Raw genomic sequence first — 27,993 nt, 5'->3', positions numbered from 1 at the left:
AGATCAGGGTAATTAGCATATTTATCATCTCAAACCTTTATTTTTCTTTGTGTCGAGAACGTTTTCTTACAAACAGTTTTTCATGAGTTGACTGGTTTTCTAGGAGAGACACTGAATTTAGGCAGATCCGAGGAAAGTAAAATGAAAACATCAGTAGTAGTATCTCTTGATGATGCTGAAATACAAGCACAGTGAAAATTTAAACATAAGGCATTTTATTTCTGTTGATGATATTATAAAAAGAAAATCATGAATGAGTGATTCATAGATGAATAAACATTATTGTATTCACTTTTTTTTCTGTACAAAGTCCTGATTCCTGATTTTCCTTTGACCTTATGTTCTTCAGCAGCACTTGTTTTTACAATTAAGAGATAATTACTGTCCTGGACCCCTGGAAACTTGCGAACTTTCCAGAGGTCATTATAACTTAGTATCTGCTAAGTGCAGCTCGAGAAGGCCCAAATGAAACAAAACTTAGCAACTGTGTTCTTAACCTTGTTTATCATTAATCCGGAGACAAATGGCCTGTATCTAGCTTATATTAAAAACTCAGGCATTGGAGTCTGTGCACACACACACGCATGCACACTCTTGGTCAAATGTTTTGCTGAATCAGCTGAATTAAATGATTCGTGGGAGGCAAACTTCTCTGTCAGCTCCACATCAGATAATTGATGCTATTTATAATAGAAATGAAATAGGAGGCTAAAAACTAACAAAGAAAAGAATTCCTTGGAATTGCCGTTGTTTTCTTTGGAAGAAGGGAAGGAACCAGTGACTCAGTTTGGCCATACATTGATCTCATTAGAGAGAACAATGCCAACGAGTGGAGTAAAGCTGAATATCTTGCAAATAAATGTAACATTGAGACATGTTTCACAACGGACTCTTTCCTAGCAATCAGATTCATTATAGGGAAAGGGCTGTGACAAGTCCAAACAGGTGAGAAAAGAGACCAAACACAGAATGAATCTCCTTAGTGTTTTGGGGGCGGGGTGGGGGCGGAGTCTCGCTCTGTGGCCCAGGCTGGAGTGCACGACCTCGGCTCACTGCAAGCTCCGCCTCCCGGGTTCACGTGGTTCTCCTGCCTCAGCCTCCCGAGTAGCTGGGACTACAGGCGCCCGCCGCCACGCCCGGCTAATTTTTTGTATTTTTAGTACAGACGGGGAGAATGAATCTCTTCTAATCCCTTTTAACCAAACCCAAGAATCACGCCAATATTAAGAAAATGACAGAATGCTTTCCAGGTTATTAGAAATGTATTGTGAAGATGGCATTTTTGTATGACTACACAATCCAGATTATACAATATTGACTACACAATGTAGTCATAAGACTAAAAGAAAAGTTAACTATGATAATAGCTTTTATATATTAAGCAGCTTTTATTGTTTTAGATATCTTATGTAATATAAGTAAATTTATCCTCACAACAAAGTTGAGAGTTTGCAGTATCACTTCCTTTTCAATTGTTGTATAGGAGGTTTGGAGATGATAAAGATAAAAGGGAAATAATATAATCTTTAATCTACAACACACCTGAAATGCAAGGGACGTGGTATTCCTTATAAATACCCAGATGACCATAATGAAGACATATGTATCTGAAATGACTTTGGTAGAGGAAAAAACTGTTTCTTTGTAGATGAAAGATGTTTTACAGAGACTTAAATTTTCATCCTGGGCTCATTCATTTCCAAACTTGCTTTTCCATAAGGTCTGTGAAGTAAGAGACCTAGGAAGCCTCACATCCACCATTCAATGTGCCTTTTGACCCTTAGTTCCTAATCCAGTGCTGGATGGGGGGGGTGTTCTGTATCAGAACCACCCACAGGAGCTTTTTCAAAACACACAATCTCCCCATTGGTAGGACAGATTCCATGCTCTGAGAGGCAGAGAGAACCAGCTGAGTTATTGTATCAAAGGGGCTTCAGAGGAATACGAGTGTGCACAGCAAGGACAGCGCTATTCACCTCTTGTTCTTCATAACTAGAAAGCCTGATAGGACAGAGTGCTGATTCACTTCTTAGTGCCCCTTCTGACATCAGAAGGTGGGCTTTGTTTGGGCCCAGGGTGAGTCTCTCAGCACTAAAGTATTTCCTTAGTGATCTCATCACTCAGGGCCACCAGAAGACCCATTAGAAAAGCTGAGTGGCGTATTCTTACTGAACAAGCCACAGGGAACCGCAGGTGGGGGACTGGGAAACATTCAGGGAGAGATGACAGACAACCTGCGACTATATAGAAGGGCTAGAATTCTAATTTGATACATACGTCACCAGGAATTAAGTGTCCTGTTAATAGAAGACATGTGGAAGTTTCAGAGACAGAGAGAGAGAGGGAGAAAGAGAAAGAGAAAGAGATATAGAGAGAGCAAGCAACTGCATGTAGATGGCAATTATAATCTTGGTTTCAAAGACATCTTTCTTGTTTTATGACTGCTCCTTATTCACAGCTTCCTGTTCCTGTTATGAGTAAAATACGTATACTCGAATTTTGAAGATCTCGATTTGAATGATCTTAAATCCCTTTCCTATTCTTGAATTAACTCTTTTTTTCTATGTATATTGGGTACCTGCATGTGTGTATGTATGCTTGTACAGAGAGATTATTTCATTAGTCAGAAAACTTGATCTAATTAAAAACCTAAATTGCCTCTTTATAAATGCAAGAACCAGTGATACTGATAGTGCCTCTGTCACAACTGGCTTCTTGTTTTTCACATGATCTTTGTCCCTGGTGTTAGCTGGCTGTGCAAGGTCTCTTCAGCCCACTGTTTCTTGGTGAGCTCTTTATATAATGTGCCTGGTGAAACCTCTTCTGGATGTAAATAACTAGGATGTCGCTGAAACATGCAAGGACCCTTCCCTCTGGCTACTATTAACAAGGTAACAGTCTGATATTAACATTTCTTAGTATTTGTGGTATTACTTTTATCCTGTCCTGGTAAATCTGGGCATCATTTATGTACATTAATAGCTACTGTGGGACCGAATGATCACACAGTTCATGATCACTTTTATCAGTTACTGAGCTTACCTTTCATGAAAGATATTTAAGAACACATTCTATTTAATTTAGTCATCTTTAAAGTCATATAAGGTAACTGTTCAAGCCCAATTTTATAGAAAAATGAGCTAAGGTTTGGATATATTGAGGAACTTTCCTAAGACAGCAGAGCTAGTAAGTGACAGAACATTGAGTCAAATTGTGATCAAATGAACTGAAAAATTCATTCTGCTCAGCCTTAGAAAATGCAGGTCATAAATTTTATTAACTCTTCATTCAACAAGTATTTATGGAGCACAATGCCACACAATAGGCATTGTTCTAGGCACTAGATTACAGCAACAAACAGGAAGAAGCAGCAATGAGTATTCTACTCCCTACCTGAATTGCCTGATCAAAACTCTCTACCACTTTGCCCCTGCTATCCCTGGGATGTTGCTAAGCAGTGTTCAGCTTCTACTCAAAATCCATTATTAAGGATCAACAGTCATCTTTGATTTAAATTCAGTAGCTGTGATTTCCTATCAGCCCCTTCAGAGGAGGATACTATCATTCCCACAGGGTTCCTAGAATTTCCCATTTTTACATGCCCTGTGATTGCAACTTTCAGTTCTGCACAACCAGAAAAGTTATGAATGGTACATTTTCTCCATTCTTTTCACTCTTTCCACCTCTCCCTCTCAACAGGGACAGCTGTTTTCTATTACAAAACAGGCTGACAAGGTGCTGGTCTGGAGCAGAGTCTCTTTGGCAGGTAATTTTGATGAGGCCCAGAGGTAAGGGGGTGGGTGTCTCTGATGGGTTTCCGGTCCTGTTATCAGCCACGTCCAGCAACCCCAGACACGGCTGCTGTCTGTACCTAGGGCTGATTTCTGGCTTGGAGCCCATGCCTGCTGAGAGCATCAGTCATTCATCAGGGCTAATCCTTTAACTTTTTCTACTTAGGCTGAGGAAGCCTGGGAATGAGGCAAACATTCAGTCTCCCTCTAGCAGAGAACTTGGTCATTGAACACTCAGTGGTAACCCTACCGGTTCTGACTGGGCACTCATACTTTGATTTTTTGGTGGTGGTTGTTCTCGTTTTAGAAAAGTAGCAATTCTAAGCAGTAACAAATAGACTTAGTACAGAGAGAAAGTAAATACCATGTGAGAAAAGACTCCCCTCGACAGCGAGCTATCTGCAGAAGAGAGGATCCAGTGATGTTTCTTTGCACAGGGAAGTTTTCTCTATGGCTTCAAACTAGACGTTATATTGCCTTTGGTTTTCGGGAAAATACAGGTATCTTAGCAACAAGGCTCAACTAAAACCTACTCAACTTTGTAACCTGAGTCCTATTCTACTTACTGCCCTTCTAATGGGTGCTTCCAGAAACTAGCTTTCCCCTGCACTCAACTTTACTGTTTAGATGGAAAAAACACAGCTGCAAAAGACCTAGTAAGATTTGTCATTAAGAAAAAAATTGTTCTTAGTCTTAATTGGCTTTGCTAGATTAGGACGCCGTTTTTTTCTGAAGAACACCAGATGTCAGGAGACTTGGTATGTAGTCCAACTCTGTGATTAACAATAACATTAATAATAACAAAACATAACAGAAGCATTTAGCATTCAGTGACATTTAACACTAACAATATCAAGCTATTACTCTGTGTTAATATGGACTAATGTATGCATGTAACATACATTGTGTGATTTAAACTTCACAGCTCTGACAAAGTAGGTGTTATCAGCATTGTCTCTCTTTTACAAATGAAGAAACAAAGTCTTAGGTGAAATAACTTGTTCTAGGATAATACTTATTAAAATATGAAGGTAGAATTTATACCCAGATTTCCCAGCTTTATCTGTTTTCTCATGTGGAAAGTAGGGATGGGGACAGGGATTAGAGCATGTTTATAAGTTTCCTCAAAATGCCATCATCCTTAAGGAAAAGAAAATTACAGGATATTGTATCAGGCTCTAACATATTATATGAAGCTCACATTAGTAATGGTGGTGGTAATGATACCAAGTGGATTTACAGAGTTCTAAATAACTTTAAAAAACTTTCATTTTATTACTGATATGAACTGAATGTGACCCCCTCAAATTCATATGTTGAAGTCCTAATTTTCATCATAATGGTATTGGGGGGTTAGGCCCTTCAGACACGAATTTAGTTTAGGTAAGGTCCCAAGAGGAGACCCATGATGGGATTAGCACCCTTATAAGAAGAGGAAGAGACAAGAAGGAGCTCCGTCTGTCTGCCATGTGAGACTGCAGCAAGACAATGGTCGTCTGCAATCTAGGAAGACAGCCCTCACCAGAAACCATGTCGCTGGTACCTTGATTTGGACTTTCAGCCTCCAGAACTGTGAAAAATGGATAAATGTCTTTGTCTAAGTCACCCAGTCTATGGCATTTAGTTGTAGCAGTCTGGGGAGAACAATGAAATTACCTTATTTGATTGCCACAATTAATCACCTTTCCAAGATGGTTAGAGTAATTACGACTCTTTTATTGTTACAGACAAGAAAATTGAAGCTCAGAGGTTTACTTGCTCCAGACACATGCCTGCAGGTGTCTTTGCGTGTGGCTCCTAGCCTTGGTATTCGCCCATCACTGTCTGAGTTTACAGCCTGTGTGTACAATGTATTCTATACAGGAGCTATTCTAATGGGACTTTAACCACAAGTATGTACCCGGTCTCAGAACTCTCCTTATGTATGCAAATCTCACGATGCCGGTTTCAGATGGAGCTTACCGAGGCCCTCAATTCATAGATGGGTTGTAACAAAAAATTACATAGGACTTCGTACTTTTTTTTTTTCAAAGGGAAGTTTTCTCCGGAATGAATAATGACATAGAGCTTTGTACTTTTATTTTACTTTACTTTTTTTATTTTTTGAGACAGAGCCTCCCTCTGTCACCCAGGCTGGAGCGCCGTGGTGCGATCTCAGCTCACTGCAACCTCCGCCTCCTGGGTTCAAGCGATTTTCCTGCCTCAGCCTCCTAAGCAGGTGGGATTACAGGTGCACACCCACGCCTGGCTAATTTTTGCATTTTTAGTAGAGATGGGATTTCACCATGTTGGCCAGGCTGGTCTCAAACTCCTGACCTCAGGTGATCCACACACCTCAGCCTCCCAAAATGCTGGGATTACAGGCATGAGCCACCATGCCCAGCCTGGACTTTGTACTTAAAATTATGTAATTTTCGGAAATTTGAGTAGAATCCTTTTCCAGAATCAGAAATTTAAGCTCCTGCCAAGAACGTTTTTCTCTCCGTCGCTCTTGCTCGGATGCATAAAAGCTCCTCAGTACCCAGTCCTGACTGCTCTTTGGGCTTAGGAGAAATCCCTGCTGAAGAGCCACTTCGACCATGAGGGCCTGAGAGTTGTCCTGGACAGAGAAGCCCAAAGGTCCAGAGTGCCCTGAACATTCTGCACAGCTACCTCTCTGGGCTCTGACAAACTGGCTTCTTTCGGTGGCTGTCTGGAGATGTACTCCTTGGAGACCAAAACTTTGGGATCCAATAGCTACCCTGATTCTATTTCCATGCACATATTTGGGGGAAATTAAGTCTTCATTAGTGAAGTCATTTGAATGACCTCTAACATACTGAGCATCCTAATCACCGTGGAGGTGAGAGAGATAAAAGGAAGGCAGGCAGGAGAATCAGTGTTAAGGGAGCTTCTTGAGCTGGAGAGGTTGTGTTTGCTCCCATTTGTCCTCCTTCAGGCTGTCCCAGAACACTAGTGATGAGCTTTTCACTGGATGTGGCTGAGACACAGCAGCACCCACATCACCACTGTGCCACCCACCCCTTCCCACCATTTTTTCTCTTACTTCACAAAGCACCTTTAGTTGTGGGTCTGACCCTTGACCCCAAACTCTGAACCAGAACTCACTGAGTCCTTCAGGTTCTCTTTGAGGAATCTGCATGGCCATGAGGGTTCAATGACAGGTACTTTTTGGTCTGGGCTTAATTTTCTTGTAATTTGTTTCCCCTACCTGGACATAGTATCCTTGGGGAAGTGCCCTTCTTAACCAACATAGGCACGAGGCTAAGTGGAAAAATTCCATGTCATCCCCAGAGGGTCCCCCCGCCTAGGGGAGTAAGCGAAACTTGGCGTTGCAAACACCTACACTTCCTTCACACTATAGGTTACAATTCTGGCATATTTGACTCATCTACCTCTCTCTTATTCAGATATAGATAAAATGAATGCCAGGCAGTTAGCTGTGTGGGAAGGGTTTGGTTGAGGCTATGAGAATATAGAATATTTCACAGATTTTTCAAGTGATAAGGATTGAGCATATGACAGGAGTAGAGTAAGGGGTACATTGAAAATGTGGACTGTGTAGGGTCATGGGATCACTAAATGGTGAGACATCCACACCCACAGATACCAAATGTCTCCAGAACTGGGCTTTGTACTTATTTCTTCTTTTGTACAAATCCCTCTATCATTTTGTCAGGTTTTATTTGTTTATTTTTTTTGCAACTTTATATGATGTTGCAGAGTCAGTAACATTCATAGCATTAAAACTAGACTTTACGAGACCAAATAGTACCCTTTGAAGTTCACTTTTAAGTGGTTTGCCTTCAGGGACTCTGAATTGGCCCTAACATCTTCAAGACATGTATCCTTGGTGAACCTTAAATTTCACAACTAGAAATCTAGTTCTTTGGTTTCATAAATCTTGACATTCTAATGGTCGTAAGGAACTTAATGACGTGTTCAGGTCTTAGAGTCAGAACAATCTGAATTCAAATCTCTACCAAGCATGTGATATTCACCTTCATTTGTAAAATGAGAATAATGAAGTATTACCAACCTCTAGTGTTATTTTAAGAATTAAGTAAGGGAGTTTTTGAAATGCTCAGCAAAATGCCTTGTTATTGGAGTCAACGGTGTTATCATGCTTGCCATTCTCCCCATAGCCAAACCTCAAACTATGCCAACCAAGCATTACTCAAGTCCAAAAGCTGTATTCACACCAGGTTGTATTCACGTTAGATTTGACTAACTTCAGTGATAGCATCTTACTGCCTCCTGAGATTGCCAAGTAATTTTTCAAAATTGTAATTGCTAGAGAATTCTTTCTTAATTTGAGGCTAATCTTCTAATACCCATATATGGATTTTCATTAGGGACCCTGGAGCAAAAGAATGCAAGTCAGTGACAGTTGTTCTAGCATCTGAGAGAATTTGTGTTGATGGACTCCTTTCTTCCTTCTTGTTCTCTCACTTGTTCCAAACATGATGTGCTTGGGTGCCCTTACCGCAGTAGCTGTTCTGCTTGTGAATATGCTACTTCTTGTTGTTGGTTGTTGTTGTTGTTTGAGACAGATTCTCGCTCTTGTCGCCCAGGCCTGGAGTGCAGTGGCACGATCTCAGGTCACTACAACCTCTGCCTCCTGGGTTTGGTCTCCCACATAGCTGGGATTACAGGCACCTGCCACCACGCCCAGCTAATTTTTGTATTTTCAGTAGAGACGGGGTTTCACCATGTTGGCTAGGCTGGTCTCGAACTCCTGACCTCAGGTGATCCAGCCGCCTTGGCCTCCCGAAAGGCTGGGATTATAAGCATGAGCCACCGCACCCGGCTATATACTACTTCTTTAAGCTCCTTTTTAAATTCTCTAGGTTTGGAAACCCTGTAGTCCTCACTAAGCTCCTGAATTTAGGTATTTTCCCTTAATAAAAGAAAAAAACAGTTAATTAATAAATACTCATCCATTACCAAAATGGAACAACTGTTAATACTTTTCCAATTTTCTTTACACTTTTTTGGAGGCAAAGAAAATAATAGGTAAAATTGAGACCCCTGTGATGTCCTTCCTAATTTGTATTCCCTTCCCTTCCAGAGCTAGCGATTAAGAAGTATTTGATGTGCATCCAGTTCTATATATGTACCCTTTAACTATAATAGATGCACATATATAAAAAATATATAAGTTTATACATATTTGCAAAGCTATATCATTCATTTGCATTATTTAAATTAAATACAGTACATGCAAAGTTTTCTAACTTGCTTTTTCATTCAGTATAATATTTTCAAGGCAGATTCATCACAATACATACGTAGGTTATTCTTTTTAACTGCAGTATATTTTATTATATGAACACATGTGATTTATCCTTGTATCTAACTATGTGTCTTTATTCACTACCACCTGACCTTTGCATTACTTCCCCTTTTTGCTACAAGATTGTTGTATGGGACATCCTGGTATATAGTTATCTCTACTCTGTAAGAGTTCGTAGATTTTATATAGGCCAAACACACACACAGGGAAGCATTCTCACCTTGGATCGCTGGGCTACAGAGTATAAATGTTTTGGGGTGATGCCACTGCTCTTTGTGATGGTTCTATTAGCACACTCTCATCAGTATTAAATGAGAGTTCCGATTTGCTCTCATTCTTGGCTAAATATTGATATTTTTGACTATCTGGTGGATTTTAAAGTGTGTCTAACTTTTTAAAAATGTTCCTGATCATTTTTATAGGTGAGCATGTTTTCACTTGCATTTTACATATACAGTTTTCCATTTCATTTGTCATTTTCCATGAATGACACATGAAAATACTTTGCCCATTTTTCTATTACATTCTTTTATATTTTTGTATTGAATATATTTATTTTCATATTCTGAGTGTAGACTTATATGTACTGAACATATTTCCTTTCAGTGGCCTTTAATTTTGTTTTATATACCATTATTTATGCATAACTTGTAAGTCTAAATTGGTCAGGTTTATCAGAGTTTTTCTTTATGATTTTGTCTTCTTGTGTCTGCTTTAATAAATCTTTCCCTGCTCTGAAATCTTAAATATGTGCACCTATATTTTCTCCTAATAAAGTGTTTTTAACATTTATATTTTAATTTATTTTATTAATAATATGAAATAAGAAAAACCATTTATGCCTACTATATATGCAAAATACATTTTATGTATATGGGTAGACAGCTCTCCTAGTGTCATTTACTAAATACTTCATTCTTTTACTTTGCTAATTATATCTTTACCCGTATCCAATTTAGATTTTGTTTCCTCTGTCAAGTTTTTATTTTAATGACTGTATTTTTCACTTTATGATTTGGGATTGGTTGGTTTTATCATCCACCTGTGTTCAGTATCTATGTCTTTTGTTCCATGACACCATTTTTGTTTTATGAATTTTCACCTCCAGTTTTTAAGGATCTTGAAGATTTTAATGTCATTATTTTCAATATTGTCAGGAGTGAATTTTTGTCTGAAATGCTTTATTTTGCAGGCAATCTCTTCTGAGTCTTTTTCTTCATGGCCTTTGTAATTTCTATTTGCAAACTAGTCTTGTGTAAGGAGATGTTTTTCCTCTGCCTCTCTGTATTTTCACTTCCCTGCTTTCCCCTGGGGCCCCTTTCCCATCCTCAGCAGGGCAGAACCATTCTTTCCATCATTGCCCATTCTGCCCTGTGACTGGGATGGCAGGAGCCAGGCCATGGGCCAGCAGACCAGCACTTGAGTGACACAGCTTTGTGTAAACTATGGGCTCGGCCTCCTCTTTTTACCACTACGCCCTGTGCCAATGAACTTGGTTTTTGTCCTATATAGCATGTGGGTTGTTTTGAACACTATGGTCCCTAGGAGTCAAATTTATTGCTTATGTATTTTAGTTATTTTCTGGCCAACGATGAGGTTTCTTTCATTTTGTAAAACTAGTGTGTTTTCTCTTTTCACTTGAAATATGATTTTGCAGCATTACATATTCGGAGGATATGCACTGACCGGAAATTGCGTATGGTGTATTTTTCACTTTCTTTGACCACTGCCAAAAAAACTGTCTTGCAAGAAGTAGAAACTACTCTGATTAATCAATCACAGTGAATGAAGGGATGAGTAGAGCAAAAGCATCGCATTACCAATTCTCGTACAGTGGTCTGGAATAGACTGGAGCAGTGTGTCCTCAGCTTGTTGTAGAGATTCAAGTTTTTTTGTTTTTTGTTTTGTTTTGTTTTGTTTTTGAGACAGAGTCTCACTGTGTTGCCTAGACTGGAGTGCAGTGGCATGATCTCGACTCACTGCAACCTCTGCCTCCTGGGTTCAAGCGATTCTCTTGTCTCAGCCTCCCAAGTAGCTGGGATTACATGTGTGCACCACCACACCTGGCTAATTTTTGTATTTTTAGTAGAGATGGGGTTTCACCATGTTGGCCAGGCTGGTCTCAAACTCCTGACCTCAGGTGATCCACCCGCCTTGGCCTCTCAAAGTACTGGGATTGCAGGCATGAGCCACTGTGCCCGGCCAATTTAGTTTTTTTTTTAAGGGTTTCAAAGTTGATTCTTATGCTCAGGAAGGCTTGGGAAGTGCAGATCTAAAGGAATGTGCTCTGGGTGAGGAAGTCAGAAAGCATGATGTTCAGCTCTATTTTTCTTAAAATCTAAATTTTATTGGGCCAAGTCCTCTGTGGGCTCTGATTCTCTCACATGTAAAATGAAAGGGCTATATTGTATAGTCGCTGAGAACATTTTACATACTGAATACACTTAATTCTTATACTAGTGAACCACCCTTTTTTTTTTTTAATTAATTTTGGCATCCACACTCTACTCGTGATTTGGATTGAGACTGTAGTCAATTAAAACCTCAGGCCTTTTTCCATGTGTTGCTCTCAAGCCAACATCTCTCCAGTCTGCAATTAGTTTTTACATGCAGGTAAGGACTTGGTATAATTTTCTGCCTAAATTTACTTTAATATTTGTAAACATTTTTAATGCACTATAATATGCATAAATATAAATGAGCATATTCCGGGAATATATTTGCTAATTTTTTACCAGCTACACCTGTGCATCCAGCACCCAGCTAAAAGAACAGACTCTATGCACCACCCCAGAGCCCTTCTTTGTATTCCTTTCCAGATATTACCCATCTCCCCATGAGAAACCTCTACTATGACTTATAACACATTTGTTTGCTCTTTTGGGCTGTATCTAGAATCACAAATATATACTGTCTTCTTTTGTTTAATATTGTGTTTTTGACAATTGTGCATCTTGGTACATAGATTTATAGATCATTAATTCTCATCGTTGCGTAGTATTCCATGGTGTAAAATACACCATGCTTATCCATTGTACTGATGGTGAGCATTTGGGTAATTTCCAACTTTGGCTACTATGAATAATGCTACTATGAAAGTTCTAGTAAACGTATTTTGGTGAACATAGGTTTGCACTTCTCTTGGGTATATAACTAAAAGTGATATTACTAAGCAATAGTTCACTTACATATTTAGTTTCAGTAGACACTGCTACACTGTTTTCCAATGTGGTTGACTCAATTAAAGCTCCCACACACAGTGTATCAGTCTTCCAGTTGCCCCACCTTTTTGCCACATTTAGAATTTTTCATTGTAGTTATTGTAGGTTGTGTGTTGTGGTATCACATTGTGGTTTTAATTAGTAATTACCAATGATTAATCCAGTTGAATGATTTTTTTCACATGATTATTGGCAATCTTGATGTTATCTTTTGTGAAGTATCTACTCGAGTCTCTCATGCATTTTTTCAATTGGTTATTTGCCTTTGTCTTTTCAATTTGTTTTAGGACTTCATCTATTCTAGATATAAATCCTTTTAAAATATATTTATTGTAAATACGTTCTCCTGCTCCTGCTTTTAGCAGCCTCGTGGGAATTAGGTGAGAAATAGTTCTGAGAAACAGGATGGTGGTGAGGGTTAGCCAGCATGTGGTGCCTGGCTGGAAAGGGCTGGCCTGGGCAGGATGCTGATGCCAGGGCAATGTGCTAACTTAGGGCCAGAAGTGTCAGCGAGCTCTGAGAAGTGGAATGGAAAGGCAGGAAAGAAAAATGTTTCTTGCCTTTAAATTGCATGCAGGGCTGACTAAGAGTAATTAACCATGTTGATTTGTTTTTCCATAGAAGTACTAGCAAAGAACAATGAACGTTTCCATTACCCTCGCCCCCTCAACTTGTCATGCCAGTCACCACGAGTCACCCGGCTTTCCCCAGTCTCAGTTTCTCCTCTTCATAGAGGGAGATGGGTGGATGGCTGTCTCGTCACTCTCTCTGCTGGAGCCTACTGCAGTTGTAGGGTTGTAAAACTCAAATGAGACTCCATGACCAGAAATGAATTATCTTCACTGCATCTCAGAAGACTACTCTGTTACCCTCTTCAACCTCCACACCTTTATGTGTGAGGCTGAATGTGAGTGTGTGTGTGTGTGTCAGAATTTAAGACCAATCTACCAGAATGCAAGCTTGGCATTGAAGGATATTCTCTGGAGAGAGGATCCATGATAGTGGAATCACCCCAGCAGAGGCTGAGGTGACAAACATTGAGGGGGGACATAGAAGAAGTGTCAGGGGAGGTAGTATAGAGTGTACGAAGGGTTTTTCGACTCCTGGTTTTATACAAGAAGCTGGCTGTGTGCTCACTCCACATGGGAAGTGCATCTGGCCCTTTTTGCACATCAGTTATTAACATCTGCCTGTTCTTAGACTGAGTATATTTTAACACTATATTTACATGTACTAGTGCTGATAATTTTTTTAACTGAAAAAAATTTTCTGGAGAAAATGACATTAAGGTTATTTTTCCTTTATCAATTTAGTATCCAGAGTTAAATCACCTCAATTTAAAAAAAAAATTATTTTACTAAACTTGTTTTCATCTGGACAAATCCTTTTTAGTGTAAATTTTACAAAAAATGTCTCATTTGAATTTAAATCAATTTTTACCCATATGCAATTGTAAACTATCTTTTGTGGCCATAACTGCTACAAAGTCCAAATTTTGTGTCTAAAAATGTTAGATCTAAATTTCTGAGGATATTTTGATATTTTAACAAATATTATTGTCATCAATATTTACTGTGTATAATTTTACTTATTTTCAGTCTATCTAAAATGATTTCTATCAAGTTTATTTTTTGTCTGTTTAATCGTAAGGTGATTCTTTGCTCAATGTTTCATTTCAACAATTCTACTGTGTGGAGTTTTAGCTATTGTTAATTTCTTTGTGTGTTGATTGCTTCTACTATGCTTGATTTTTTTTTTCTTTTTTGAAACAGAGTCTTGCTCTGTCACCCAGGCTGGAGTACAGCAGCACGATCTCGGTTCACTGTAACCTCTACCTCCCAGGTTCAAGTGACTCTCCTGCCTCAGTCTCCCAAGTAGCTGGGATTACAGGCATGCACCACTACACTCGACTAATTCTGTATTTTTAGTAGAGATGGGGTTTCACCATGTTGTCCAGGCTGGTCTGGAACTCCTGACCTCAGTTGATCCACCTGCCTTGGCCTCCCAAAGTGCTGGGATTACAGGCATGAGCCACTGCACCTAGATGCTGCTTGATTTTTTTTTTTTTTAATAATGTGTCAATTGTGTAAATGTTTACTTTACCAGCTAGTTATGATTCTTGACTTAATTTTTTATCTGTAGTGGCAGGTTCAAACTGTTCACATGAGTAAGTTTTACTTTTACTTTTCTAAATCTGCATTAAAATGGCCTTGTACTTGAAAAAAAATCTTTTTTTCTTCTTTAGAAATGCATGTTCCATATTTCTCTACACAGATACAGAGGAGAGGGAGAATATATGTTCCTGTGGTAAGCAATCCCTTACACATGGAGCCAAGGTAGAAAGCAGGCAGGAATGATATGAAATCTGAAGTGAGGACTGGCTCTGAGAATAGCCATGTCTAGTGGCGGCTGTGACAGACCTACTAACCAGAGACAAGTGATGTCTCAGCTTGTAAAGAAGTCCTGACTTTTTAATAATTGCTATACTGACTGGCATGAGATGGCATCTTACTTTGGTTTTGATTTGCATTTCTCTAATGATCAGTGATGTTGAGCTTTTTTGCATATGTTTGTTGACTACATAAATGTCTTCTATTGAGAAGTGTCCATGTCCTTTGCCCACTTTTTAATGGGTTTTTTTCTTCTCATAAACATGTTTAATTTCCTTGTAGATTCTGGATATTAGACCTTTGTCAGATGGATAGACTGCAAAGATTTTCTCCCATTCTGTAAGTTGTCTGTCCGCTCTGATGGTAGTTTCTTCTGCGTGCAGAAGCTCTTTAGTTTAATTAGATTCCATTTGTTAATTTTTGCTTTTGTTGCAATTGCTTTTGATGTTTTTGCCATGAAGTCCTTTCCTGTGCCTATTTCCTGAATTGTGTTACTAGATTTTTTTCTAGGACTTTTATAGTTTTGATTGTAAATTTAAGACTTTAATCCATTTTAATTTAATTTTTGTATATGGTGTAAAGAAGGGGTCCAGTTCCAATTTTCTGCACATGGCTATCCAATTCTCCCAGCACCATTTATTAAATGAGGAATTATTTCCCCATTGCTTGTTTTTGTCAGGTTTGTCAAAGATTAGATGGTTGTAGATGTGCGGTCTTACTTCTGAGTTCTCTATTCTGTTCTGTTGGTCTATGTGTCTGTTTTTCTATCAGTACTATACTGTTTTGGTCACTGTAGCCTTGTAGCGTAATCTTAAGTCTATTTGTGGGAATGTAAATTAGTTTAACCATTGTGGAAGACGGTGTGGTGATTCCTGAGAGACGTTGAACCATTAATACTATTTGACTCTGCATTTTCATTACTGGGTATATACCCCGCAAAATAGAAATCATTCTATTATAAAGATACATGCACATGTATGTTCATTGCAACATTATTCACAATAGCAAAACTATGGAATCAACCCAAATGCCCATCAGTGATAGACTGGATAAAGAAAATGTGGTGACCAAGCCCGGTGGCTCATGCCTGTAATCCTAGCACTTTGGGAGGCCGAGGTGGGTGGATCGCGAGGTAAGGATATCCAGGCCAACATGATGAAACCAGGTCTGTACTAAAAATATGAAAAATTAGCTGGGTGTGGTGGTGTGCACCTGTAATCCCAGCTATTCCGGAGGCTGAGGCATGAGAATCACTTGAACCTGGGAGACAGAGGTTACAATGAGCCGAGATTGTGCCACTGCACTCCAGCCTGGCAACAGAGCGAGACTCTATCTCCAAAAAAAAAAAAAAAAAAAAGAAAGAAAGAAAAGCAAAAGAAGATGTGGTACGTGGTACATATACACCATGGAATACTATGGAGTCATAAAAAGGAACGAGATCATGTCCTTTGCAGGACACAGATGGAGCTGGAAGCCATTATCCTCAGCAAACTAACGCAGGAGCAGAAAACCAAACATCACTTGCCCTCACTTATAAATGGGAGCTGAACAATGTGAACACATAGACACAGAAAGGGAACAACACACACTGGAGCCTGTCAGAGGGAGGGGAAAAAGCATCAGGAAATACAGCTTATGCATGCTGGGCTTAATACCTACGTGAGGGGGTGACAGGTGCAGCAAATCACCATGGCACACACTTACCTATGTAACAAACCTACACATCCTGCACATGCACCCCATAACTTAAAATTTTTAAAAAAGAAAGAAATTTCTCTTTGTGCTGAGGGGAATTCAGCAGGGCTGAAGCAGAAGCCAGGGCTCCCTGCTGAAGCCACAGTGCATATGTTACATGTTTGGTGATTTCCCTAGTAATGCACTGTGTGGAGAGGCTAAAAACTCCATTCTCCTTTGAGATCCCCTTGCTGCCTTATCTTTCCAGGCTAAGTCAATCCCCCATTTCCTCCAAAATGTGTGTTATATTCTGAAGTGGAAATACTCTGAATTCCACTTGCAGCTAAGGGCTTACTTGAGCATAGAAGAGGTTAAGTCTTCCGACTTAGGTCTCCTTTGCAGTTATTTGAAAAAAATCAGAAATGAGGATCTCCTTGAGCTCAGGAGATTGGTTTCCCAGGGGGACACCCAGAACCAGATTCCTGCACTGAGCAGCCTTTGCGTGGCTTCCCATGACCTGCTGCTATCTAAAGAATTTTTAAATACTCAAAGAATGCCTTCTTGTTTCTAGTGAAAAATAATTCAATGTTTGAGGGATTTATTACTCAAGCCTGAAGGATAAACCTCTGCATTCTTCATTTTGGACCAAGGTGCTCTCCCAAGAGCCTCTCAGCACCCTTGTTTCTTCTGGGCCGTACATTTCTTTTTTCAATAAGCTTCCGAGGCAGATAAGGAGAGGCGACCTCTGTCTCCACCCACTCTTCTGAAAGGTGGAGTCCAGGGAACAAGTCTCATATTTATATGAAATTAAAATTACACATTCGTTATTTAAAAAGCATTTATTGAGCATCTGCTATGTGCAAACTATTGTTCTTTATGTTGTGAAAAATACAAAAAATAAAAACCCAAAACAGAAAACAACCAATCAGAATATATTATCTCTTTCCTCAAGGAGACAATACAGGAGAGAGGAAAAAGATGAATAATGTCACATCTCAAGCCAAAAACCTGGACACTACCTTGTGAATTCCAAGGGAAACATTCAAGGGTATGGAGAAAACCCAAACATGCAAGGGCAGAATGTATACTTTATTTATCTCGGGGGTAAACAAAGACATGGAGGTAAAGATACTTTGTAGGATAGTTCAGCCTGAGTACACAGCACACATGTTGTGGTGTGTTGGGAAATGAGGTTGAAGGTTGAAAAGGGTAGACTGAGGCTATGCTGTGGCATGTTTTGGATACAGAATAATACTGTCCTGCCCAAAGTCAGCATTCTTTGATTGCATGAAGAAAGTGGAATTTTATGATTAATCTGGTGCAGTTAGTAGGAAATCAGAAACAGGAAACCAACGCAGCATGCCCAGTGATGATAATTTTAATACACATATTAACTGGTTAATCTTCCTAAGTATTTATAATATATAGGGAAGACATTATTGTCTGCACTTTACAGATGAATGCATTGAAGGTCAGAGGGGTTAAATGACTTGTTAGAAGTTACACATAAGGGCCGGGTGTGGTGGCTCACGCTTGTAATCCCAGCACTTTGGGAGGCCGAGATGGGTGGATTGCCTGAGGTCAGGAGTTTGAGACCAGCCTGGCCAACATGGTGAAACCCTGTCTCTACTAAAAATACAAAATGAATGAATGAATAAATAAATAAATAAGTAAATAAATAAATAAATAAATAAATAAATAAGGCGTGGTGGCGCATGCCTGTAATCCCAGCTACTCGGGAGGCTGAGGCAGGAGATTTGCTTGAGCCCGGGAGGCAGAGGTTGCAGTGAGCCAAGTTCGTGCCACTGCACTCCAGCCTGGCCTACAGAGGGAGACTCTGTCTCAAAAAACAAACAAACCAACAAACAAAAAAACCCAAAAAGTTACACATAAGATAAAAGGACCAGCCTTCACTTAGACCCAAGCTTCTTTACTCTCTGTGTGTCTTTGGTATACCAAGTCCATCTTGTTCCAGAAAGAACTAATCAGACCTCTTCTAAAATGTTCTGGAAAATTTAAGTTTTTGCAAACATAAGGTGGCTCTCGATCTACAGAGGTGGGAGGTGGGCATCATTATGCAAGATATCTTTGCAGAGGTGTTTTAAAAGCAGAGGAAATATATGCTGACTTTCTGAATTCCACCTTTTCATTTTTTAGGCAGGGTCTGATTCTGTCGCTGAGACTGGAGTGTAATTATATAGCTCTCTGCAGCCTTAACCTCCTGGGCTCAAGTTATCCTCCCACCCCAGCCTCCCGAGTAGCTGGGACTACAGGTTTGCACCACTACGCTGGCTAACGTTGGCATTTTTTGTAGAGATGGGGCCTTACTATGTTGCTCGGGCTGGTCTCTTATTCCTGGACTCAAATGATTCTCCTGCCTTGGCCTCCCAAAGTGCTGGGATTACAGGTGTGAGCCACTGTTCCCAGCCTAAATTCTACTTCGTGAACAGTCCTGTCCATTTCAGTGTCTTATGATGAAGAGATTTTATTTGAAGGCTAGTGAAAATATAGCGGAATTCATTCAGTGCTGAGATACTTCCTGCTAGTGAGTGATTTATAAAGGCAAGTTATTTTTCTTAGACCAATAGCGTGTGATTGAACAATTATTGTAACACTTCTGTGTTCATAGGTCCAAAGTTACAGCTTTCTTATTGCTAGAGGTGGAATGTCACATCATTTAATTTGGCATCTGATAAGTTTACCAAGTTCTATTCAACATAACTTTTTTTTGTTCCTGGCTTCATTTATGATGCAAGGGATGGTTGGGACTCCAAGAGGAAAAATACAAGGGATGAAGGTTTGGAGATAGGTGCATAGAAGCTGTGCTGGCTACTGCTGCACTCTCTGCTTCTTTACAATGGCAGCTACTCCAGACAGTCTCCTGCCTTAGGAATGCACCATAAAAGAAGCAGTTATTGGTTTTCATTCTAGCCTATAACCTTTAAACCCCAATGCATGCTTGTCATACCTGGGTGAAATTTCTCAGCTCAGCAGCAGTACTGATTTAAGCATAAGTGGTTCTGCAGCTCCACTTCATTAGGCTGGTGAATAAGTTGCCAATCTTCTTGAGGCACTTCAACTCCATCTCTGTGGAGACCCTCTTGGAAAATCCCTCCAGTAGGGTTGAGGGTGGTGAGGAAACCCTCCCAATGGGAAGGAGAAAGGCCAGAGCACTTTTCTCATGTTCTTCCTACTCCAACAACTCTCATTTATGAATTCCTTTTAGATTTCTGGCCTTTGGTTTGTAGAAACTGGTTGCTTCTCCAGAAGCTGCCTGGCTTCAGAGGCACAGGACTAATCCTACTATTTTTTATTAAGCCCTAGAAGGTATATGTTGTAATTCTAAGATATTATCTTTAGGAGAAAGGGGCAATTATCTATTGCCCCTTAATTTGGGGCTGAGACAAAAGGAAAATTCTATTTAATATTCTGTTTAACATTCTTTTTACTCCCAGACCCAATATAATGTATGACATACAGTAGAGGTCTATTCAATATTTATTTAATGGAGGAATGGGTAAATGAGTGAATAAAAGAATGATCAAATAATTAAAACTGGAGAAAAAGGAAAATCATTAGCTGAATGACCTGACTCATGGTCCCTCATGAAATTGTGAGCAAGGTGTTGGCCAGAGCTGCAGGCATCTGAAACCTTGACTGAGCTGGAGAATCCATATCCAAGATGGTGCACTCACAGAGCTGATGTCTCCGCCACGTGGTTTCTCCATAGAGCTACACACAGTGTGGCAGGTGGCTTTCCTCAGAGCCATAGTCAGAGACAGAGACTATATCAGAAGCTGCAATGTCTTTTATAGCCCAGTGTTGGAGGAGACATAATTGCCATTTCTGACACAGTCTATATTTCACACAGGCCAACTCCAGTATAATGTGCAAGGTGACTACACAAGAGTGTGAATAGCAAGAAGCAAGAATCATTGAGGCTTATATTGGAGGCTGGCTACACCATAGCAGACTATTCATATGTCTTAACCCTTTGAAAGCTCATAAATTCAACAACACAGAAAAAACAGACCAGTTCCTTGAAAACCACCGGCCACCCAAACTCAGCTAAGATGATTTGCCAGTCTGAATATTTCTATAACCATTCAGGAAATTCAATTTGTAATTAAGATGTCCTGAGGAAGAAATGTCCAAGTCCAGGTGGTTTCACAGGAGAGTGCTACCAAACTTTTAAGTATTGACACCAATTTTAGATAATATTTTTCATCTCATTTTTTGAGACTAGAATTACTCTGATACCAAAAACTGAAAAGAAAATACAAATTTTAAAAAACAAAGAAAACTATAGACAATTATTCCTCATAGCAAAAATCCTCCACAAAATATTAGCAAATCAACTACAGCAATGTATAAAATGAATTATACACCATGACTAAGCAGGCTTTATTCCAACTATGTGGGGCCGATCTAACATTCAAAATTGATCAGTATAATCTGCCATATCAACATGTTAAAGAAGAAAAATCACAAGATCATATAAATCAATATAGAGCAAAGCATTTGACAAAATTCAACATCCATGGATGGTTGAAAAAAAAACTCAGAAAAATAGGAATAGAAGGGAACTTCTTCAACTTACTAATAAGCATCTTCAAAAACCCTTTATCTAACATCAAACCTAAGTGTAGATGACTTTCTCACCAAATTTTCTCCTCAAGATTAGGAACAAGGTAAGGATATCTATCCACTAATCTTAATCAACATAGTACTAGAGGTTTCAGCCATTACAATAAGGCAAACGAAACAAACAAACAAAAAGGTTGGAAGTTTCTAAAGTAAGAAAATTGTCCCTATTTTCAGATGACATAATTATTTACATAGAAAATTTCAAGGTACCTGCTCCCCAAAAAGTCCTCAAGTTTTCAGAATACAAGATCAGCGCACAAAAATTAGTCACATTTCTGTGTACTAACAACAAATAACTGAAAATCAAAATTAGACACATAATTCAAAACACAATCTTTTACAAAATAACTGCAAAGAAAATGAAATACTTAGCTATAAACTTAACAGAATATGTACAATCTCTTTATGCTGAAAATTATAAAACGCTATGAAACTTAAAGAAGAGCTAAATAAATGGGAATACTGTGTTTATGAATTGAAAAGACTCAAAATAATACAATTGTCAATTCTCCCCAAATTGATCTATAGGTATAATATAATTCCTATCTAAATCTCAGCAAGACATTTTGTAGACATATACAAATGTATTTGAAAATTAATATGAAAAGATATATAGCCTAGAAATGTGAAAACAATCTTGAAAGTAAAGAATAAGGTGGGAGGAAGCACTCCACCTGATATGAAGGCTTACTAAGGCTGCAGTAATCAAGACAGTGTAGAATTGGTGGAGAGACAGACATAGATCAATAGAAACAGAGCAGAATAGATAATGCAGACGCAGACCTAAATATGCCCATATGATTATGTAAATTAAACTTTTTATTTTGAGATAATTATAGATTCACATGCAGCAGTAAGACATAATACAGAAAGATCCCATGTAAGCTTTACCTAGTCTTCCTCAATGGTAACATCTCGCAAAACCATCTTATAATATTACACCAGGATATTGACATTGATACGGCCAAGAGATAGAAGAGTTTTGTCATCACAAAGATTCTGTATTGCTCTTCTGTAGCCACAGTTTCCTACCACCTCCCTCAGTCTTTAAAAATTATCAATCCATTATCCATTTCTCTAATTATGTCACCTAAAGAATATTGTATAAAGGAAATCAAATAGTATGTAGGCCTTCAGGGCTGGCTTTTGTTTTTTCTTTCACTCAGCCTAATTCCTTGGATACAAAGTTTTGCGTGTATCGGTAGTTTGGTTTTTTTTTTTTAATCACTGAGTAGTGAGTGTTTCGTGCTGTGGATGCAGCACAGTTAGCTGAACCATTCATCTTTTGAAGGACATCTGGGTTGCTCTAGTATTTGGTCATTATGGATACAGCTGCCCTAAACATTCATATACAGGTTTTAACCACCATATTGAATTAGGTTGAACAAACACATATAAGGAAATGTTCCCATTTGTAGAAATATCTTTAGTAATTATAAAATATTACTGAGATATTTAAGAAATTACGGAGAAGGGAAGGTGTTCCAGAAGATTGTAAGCACTCTTCTCTTTAATCATCGTGCTTCTCCTTTAAACTCTTTTTTTATTCAGATGTCCCTGACACCCCATCCTTACCTAACCTTCCTTGAGACACCTTATCTCTTTCCACCAGATACTGAAGTCTGCGTGTTTAGCTCCCTTCTCGTGCCTCTCAAATTCCAGTTAGGAAAAAGAAGGATGGATTCTGATTCTGTTTGGATTGATGAAGAAAAGGAAAAGAAAATGGTTATCTCCAGAAGTTCTCTGATTTTCTCCTAAATTCCTAAACTCAAACATAGTTCACCAACATTGCTATTAATTTCCTTCCAATGATGAGTATCTAGCTTGAATAAAACAGTATTATCCATTTATTAACACGACTTTTGCCTTTTTTCTTGTGAAGGAATAACCAAGATTTAGTTATTCTAAAAGCATAGATACCCATATCTTGGCCTTAAATTCATTTTAAGGCTTTATTACATTGACTAAAAATGCCTTTGTGTGAGTTTTTTAGATAAATGGCACAATGCCAAAAATTCATCTAGCATCTGACATATAGATTCAACTCAATAAACATCTGATGAATTAATACTCCGTTTTATTTTTTTTATTTTTAGAGCATAGTGGAGATTAGGGAGAGAGTGAAAGCAATTTATAGTGCCACCTGAGGCATGGTGAAGGAAGCAGGAAGCTGTTTACATATATTTTAGAGATCATATGTGAAACTAGGATTGGATTTATAGAGATGATAGATTATCATACATGTCTTCACAGAGCAGAGAGATGGTCAAAGGATGGAACTATCAGGTTGATAGACACAGGCCATCTTGTGAAAGATCTTTCCAATAATGAGCTATTTAAAACTTAGAATCCGCTGATTTTTGAAGTAGTAATCTACCCATCATCAGGAATATTCTACTAAAAACTTCAGCACTAAGGGAGAAGGTATTGTGGCATTGAGTGAAAAGTAGAGCGACATAATCTTGAAGGCCCATGCAGTTCTAAGATTCTACATGTTTATGTCCCTTGATTTTAAAAATTCTGTAATTTTTAAAATATTCAAAAATGTGCATAAATGTGGACTTGTGAACAAGTTCCTATTAAAATATTCCTATACATAATGCCATTGGAAACAAAGTCATCTGCTCAATCACCAAGTGGTCTGGGCATCTTTAACTAAATAAAAACTAGATGCATGAAGAAAACATCGACACTGACTGGCAGAAGTGTAAAATCTGCTACAAACTCTGACAAATTTCAGAGCATTAACTCTATTTTGCAGAATCCCTAATGTTTTTATTGAAAAGGGAATAGTCTTTAACTCATCACTAGACTAGTTGTTATGGTTAGTCTTCTGAGTTAACTCAACTGAAAAGCAGGTTATTTAATCAAACGCTTGTCTAGGTGTTACTGTGAAGGTATTTTGCTGATGCAGTTGTCTTTAAGTAAAGGGTATTACCCTTGATAATGTGGATGAATGTCATCTAATCCACTGAAAGCTGAACAGCACAGTAAGTTGAACCATTGATCTGTTGAAGAATAGCCTAAGGGCTATCCTGGAGGAGGAATTCTGTCTCAGGGCCCCAGCATCAAATCTGTGGCATCAAATCCTACCTGAGTTTTCACACTGTGAGCCTTACATATGCGTTTCAGATGTGACAGTCCTCACGACAGTCCTCACAACTGTGGGATGAGGCAACTACTCAAATAATCAATCAAACAAACAAAGGTGAATTTACATATTCTCTTTGTTCTTTTTCTATGGAGGAGTCTGACTGATACACTACTTCTCTTATGTCCACTACTGAATTGCCTGCCTTAGGGAGAAGATATTGTGATTTGATTGGTAGATTCCAGAATGTACTGAAGTCAAAATCATGATTGCATTAAAATGGTATAGCTCTCTTTCCCTCCTTTATATTTCTTTTGTGCCATACCTTCATTTATGCAAGCATTTTTGCAGTAATTCATCTTTATGTGGTGGCCTAATTCAAGAATTTGGTAAGATTACTCACTGTCAGACATAGAAAAGATCTTAGAAATCAACCAAGCCAAACTCTCACTTAATAGACATGGAAGAGAGAGAGCAAAATGATTGCGATTGCTAGTACTGGGCTAAGCAGCCATGTTTCACACACATGGTTTTATCATTCTACTCTGCCTTCCTCTTCCTCCTGCCAGTAGTCTCCTCTCTTCCTGAGAAAATGAAAACTGACTGATTTTGCTACCATAGGGTAAACCAAACTAGCATCTGGAATTAGGACAGATGATTATGGATGGAGTATATGAAATCATGAGGAACAGAAGTTGCTGCGTTCTGTTCTGGATTCCTACTATGAACAAAGGCATTCAAGTCTCCAAAATTAGGGTGACCAGCCACATCCTTTGATTTCTGGAGCCCTCTAGGAACTCTGGCACAATCAAAGCTAATACATTACATTGAATTCACATATGGTTCAAATATGTACCTTTCTCTGTCCAAATCTAAAGCATCCAAGAAAGAAAAAGATCTTTTGCATCCAACAGCAGCTGTAGAATTTGTTTCCTCTCTAAATATAGTTTCATTTTTGAAATAAAACCAAGAGATTAACCAACAAATTATGATATTGGTACAGAGAAAGCGAAATGCAGTGTCTTAGATTTGATGCTGAAGTGGGACATTGGCTTTCTTCTTGGAAGTGTGACTCTTCGTTGTATATGGTTGTGAATACTCTTTCAGCTGGCATTTTATACCCTAATGTTAGATACTCAGTTTTTATTGGGGAGCATGAATTTGGGTTATGAGGCAAATAAATAGTTGTTCTTAATGCCTGGAAACAGATTGAAATGCAATGTTATAGATCTTACAACATTTTCCTACAGAGGTTAAAAATATTCAGAGATTCCTGGGTTTTAGTCGCATGAAGTTTTGTGCTAATGCCTTTTTCTCAATTTTGCACATTAAGCCAAAGAATAAATGAATGACTCTAAATTAATGACTAAAAGGTTTCTAGACATAGTACCTCATTGGATCTTGATGTTAACCCTATGATGCACATTAGGCTGAAAAAACTAAGCTAAAGTAGAGAGTTTTGTGATTTTCCAACATCAGTTAACTAGTGATCAGCAGTGTAGGGTCTTAAATCTGTTTTTTTGTCTCTAAATGTCATGTCTTTTGATTAAGATTTTTGGCCATATAGATTATGAAAAAGAAATGTTAAGTTAAACAGTGGAACCACTCTATTTCTTATTTATGGTTTGAGAAAGATTGACTCTCCTGGAATTTAATTCTCAATGTCTAAATTTAAGATCAAGATTTCTAATGAAGTTTTATTTTTATATCTGTGGAATGCACGTCTGCCATAAATGTTGAGCAATTTCCACACTGTTGTAAGCAATGAATGTGAAATTCAAGTGCTTCCGTGATTTATGCCAGGTTGTTGGCATTCAAACATGACTCACAACTCCAAGCCAGCAGTTCTAAATCTCAACAGTCCCACCTTTCAGTTGGGGAGTTCCCAGGGTTAATGGTCTTTGGAGCCAGTATGCTCCCTGAATTAGCTTTGAAGGTGATTCATTGCTCTGGTATGAAGTTTGAGGACAAGCCAGTTGAGGTGGATTCCATTCAGCACCCAGTTCAACAGAGAACACAAGACTGATTCAAACCCTGGCTCTCCCACCTACATAAACGTTACAAAATCAACAAACATTCACTTTACAATAATTTGATTTGTATTTTTAATTCAGTCACCAGTTATCTACATTGGACAACGTGGAAAAGAAAAGTTGACTTGCTTATTACTGTTGGCCTATGCTGGCAGGAGGGTTAATCTTTGCCCAGAAAGTGTACACCTCACAGCTGAGTCACTCTATCTGTCTAGAACACTCCTCAACACTTATGCTGTTACTTGTCTGAAGAAGTCTGTTTTTCATCCTCTGTTGTGATGAATGCCCATATTTTTACTCAAACTTGAGCCTTTTTTCAACCAGTAAAAATAAACCTTCTTGTCCTAAATAAAAAAGACCACCTCAAAAGATGGCTCAAAAGGAGTCCTGGAAATCAAGTAGCACTTATGCAGCATGATTTGCTTGTATTACTATAAGTGACAATGACTCAAAATCATATGGATTAAATTTTCTTGCAAATAAATACAGGCTCACTAATATGGAGTTCGGTTTGTATTTTGCCAAAAATACAGCAACATAATAAGGATTTGTAGCCTTTCTTAAACCAGAAGGATCTGCTGTTCAACAGTAGAAAGTAAAATGGATCACAAATATGAAACGTTCCAATAGATATCAATAAGGCATTCTGAATTCTTTTTAAAAGTTAGGCTAGCTGTTGATTTTGATTATAGTTAAAATTTTGCAAATGCTGTAATTTTTAAATTAACATAAACAAATACTGTTGTGGTTAATTAAAACATTTCTTTTCTCATTAAAAGGCATTGCCGGTAAAGAAACTAGGGACAAATATTTAAGATGAAAAGGGACCAAGAGCAAGTCACTGACAAAGCAAAACAAGAATTGAAAATTTCTTCTTCCAAGTCCCTTACTCAATCTTTCTTTGCCTTCCAACTTCATGCTAGTGATTATTTTAAAGATAACATGATATTAACAGTAATACATATGATGAAAATAGTACTAAATGCAATAATGCAACCTTAACTAAATGTAATTTAACATCCATGCTTAGAAATGGATTACTTAACGATTCAATAGTTGGACTAGTCCAGCTAAAGTATATGCAAAATACGGTTCTAAACTGGAGAAATCATGATTTGAAGATAATTGATAAGATACTGCTTTTCTCAGCCATATCACCAGTTATATGCAAATAACTATAGGTTATAGTGAATAATTCAACTTCATCTGGATAATGCTGCACAAAACTCTAGAGAGGAATTGTAAAAAACAAATGTTTTTATTTTTATAATTTTGACTAGAAGCCAAGCCTTACAGGATTTTGCTTGGAATTATATGCTGTTATTTGCAAGCAAAGAGTTCCCTAGGCTTTTAGATTGGCAGAGCTAGTAAAATACTGTTCATCTGAGGCTATTGAATCTTAGCATTCTAAAAAGTTCCAGTCTATTACTGCTGCTAAACTTAACCTCAGGTGAGCCACACCACTGAGGCATGAGGTTCACTATTCTTTCCAGTATACGAAGTGAAAGTTCCTTCTGCCTGTAGTGTGACGAACACACTCAGACAGGATCAACCCGAGGAAGGCCAGTCCTTTAGTTTTTCATTGATTTACCAATTATTATTTTAGTGCTTACTAGGTATGCAGGTACAGTGTGAAGTCCAAGCAATGTTTTTAGTTCCAGGGAACTCAAAGTCTGGTAGTGGAGAGACATGCTGAAATAAATAATTATGGTCAAATATGAATTTTATAATAGAAGTAGACACAGAGTGCTGTGATCTTTCAGAATTCAGAATGACCAGTTATTTGAGATTGGAGTTGGGGTGAGGCTATATCAATTGTCTAGTGCTGTGTAACAAATCATTCCAAAACA

At 38.3% G+C, this 27,993-nt stretch overlaps 1 long non-coding RNA gene across 1 annotated transcript; it reads right to left on the bottom strand.

The window, feature by feature from the left end:
- Positions 1–12: 12 nt before the first annotated feature.
- On the bottom strand, positions 13–27,934 carry LOC112607350. The gene is made up of 4 exons (XR_003115765.1): positions 27,757–27,934; positions 24,967–25,047; positions 22,595–22,709; positions 13–175 (listed from the first exon to the last, which is right to left on the bottom strand). It is a non-coding gene; the product is annotated as an uncharacterized LOC112607350 (long non-coding RNA).
- Between the last annotated feature and the right edge of the window lie 59 nt (positions 27,935–27,993).

The sequence above is a fragment of the Theropithecus gelada genome, chromosome 14, assembly GCF_003255815.1.
Source record: "Theropithecus gelada isolate Dixy chromosome 14, Tgel_1.0, whole genome shotgun sequence".
Lineage (NCBI taxonomy): Eukaryota > Metazoa > Chordata > Mammalia > Primates > Cercopithecidae > Theropithecus > Theropithecus gelada.
The sequence above is the reverse complement of the archived record's forward strand: the minus strand, read 5'-3'. Positions and strand labels throughout refer to the sequence as shown.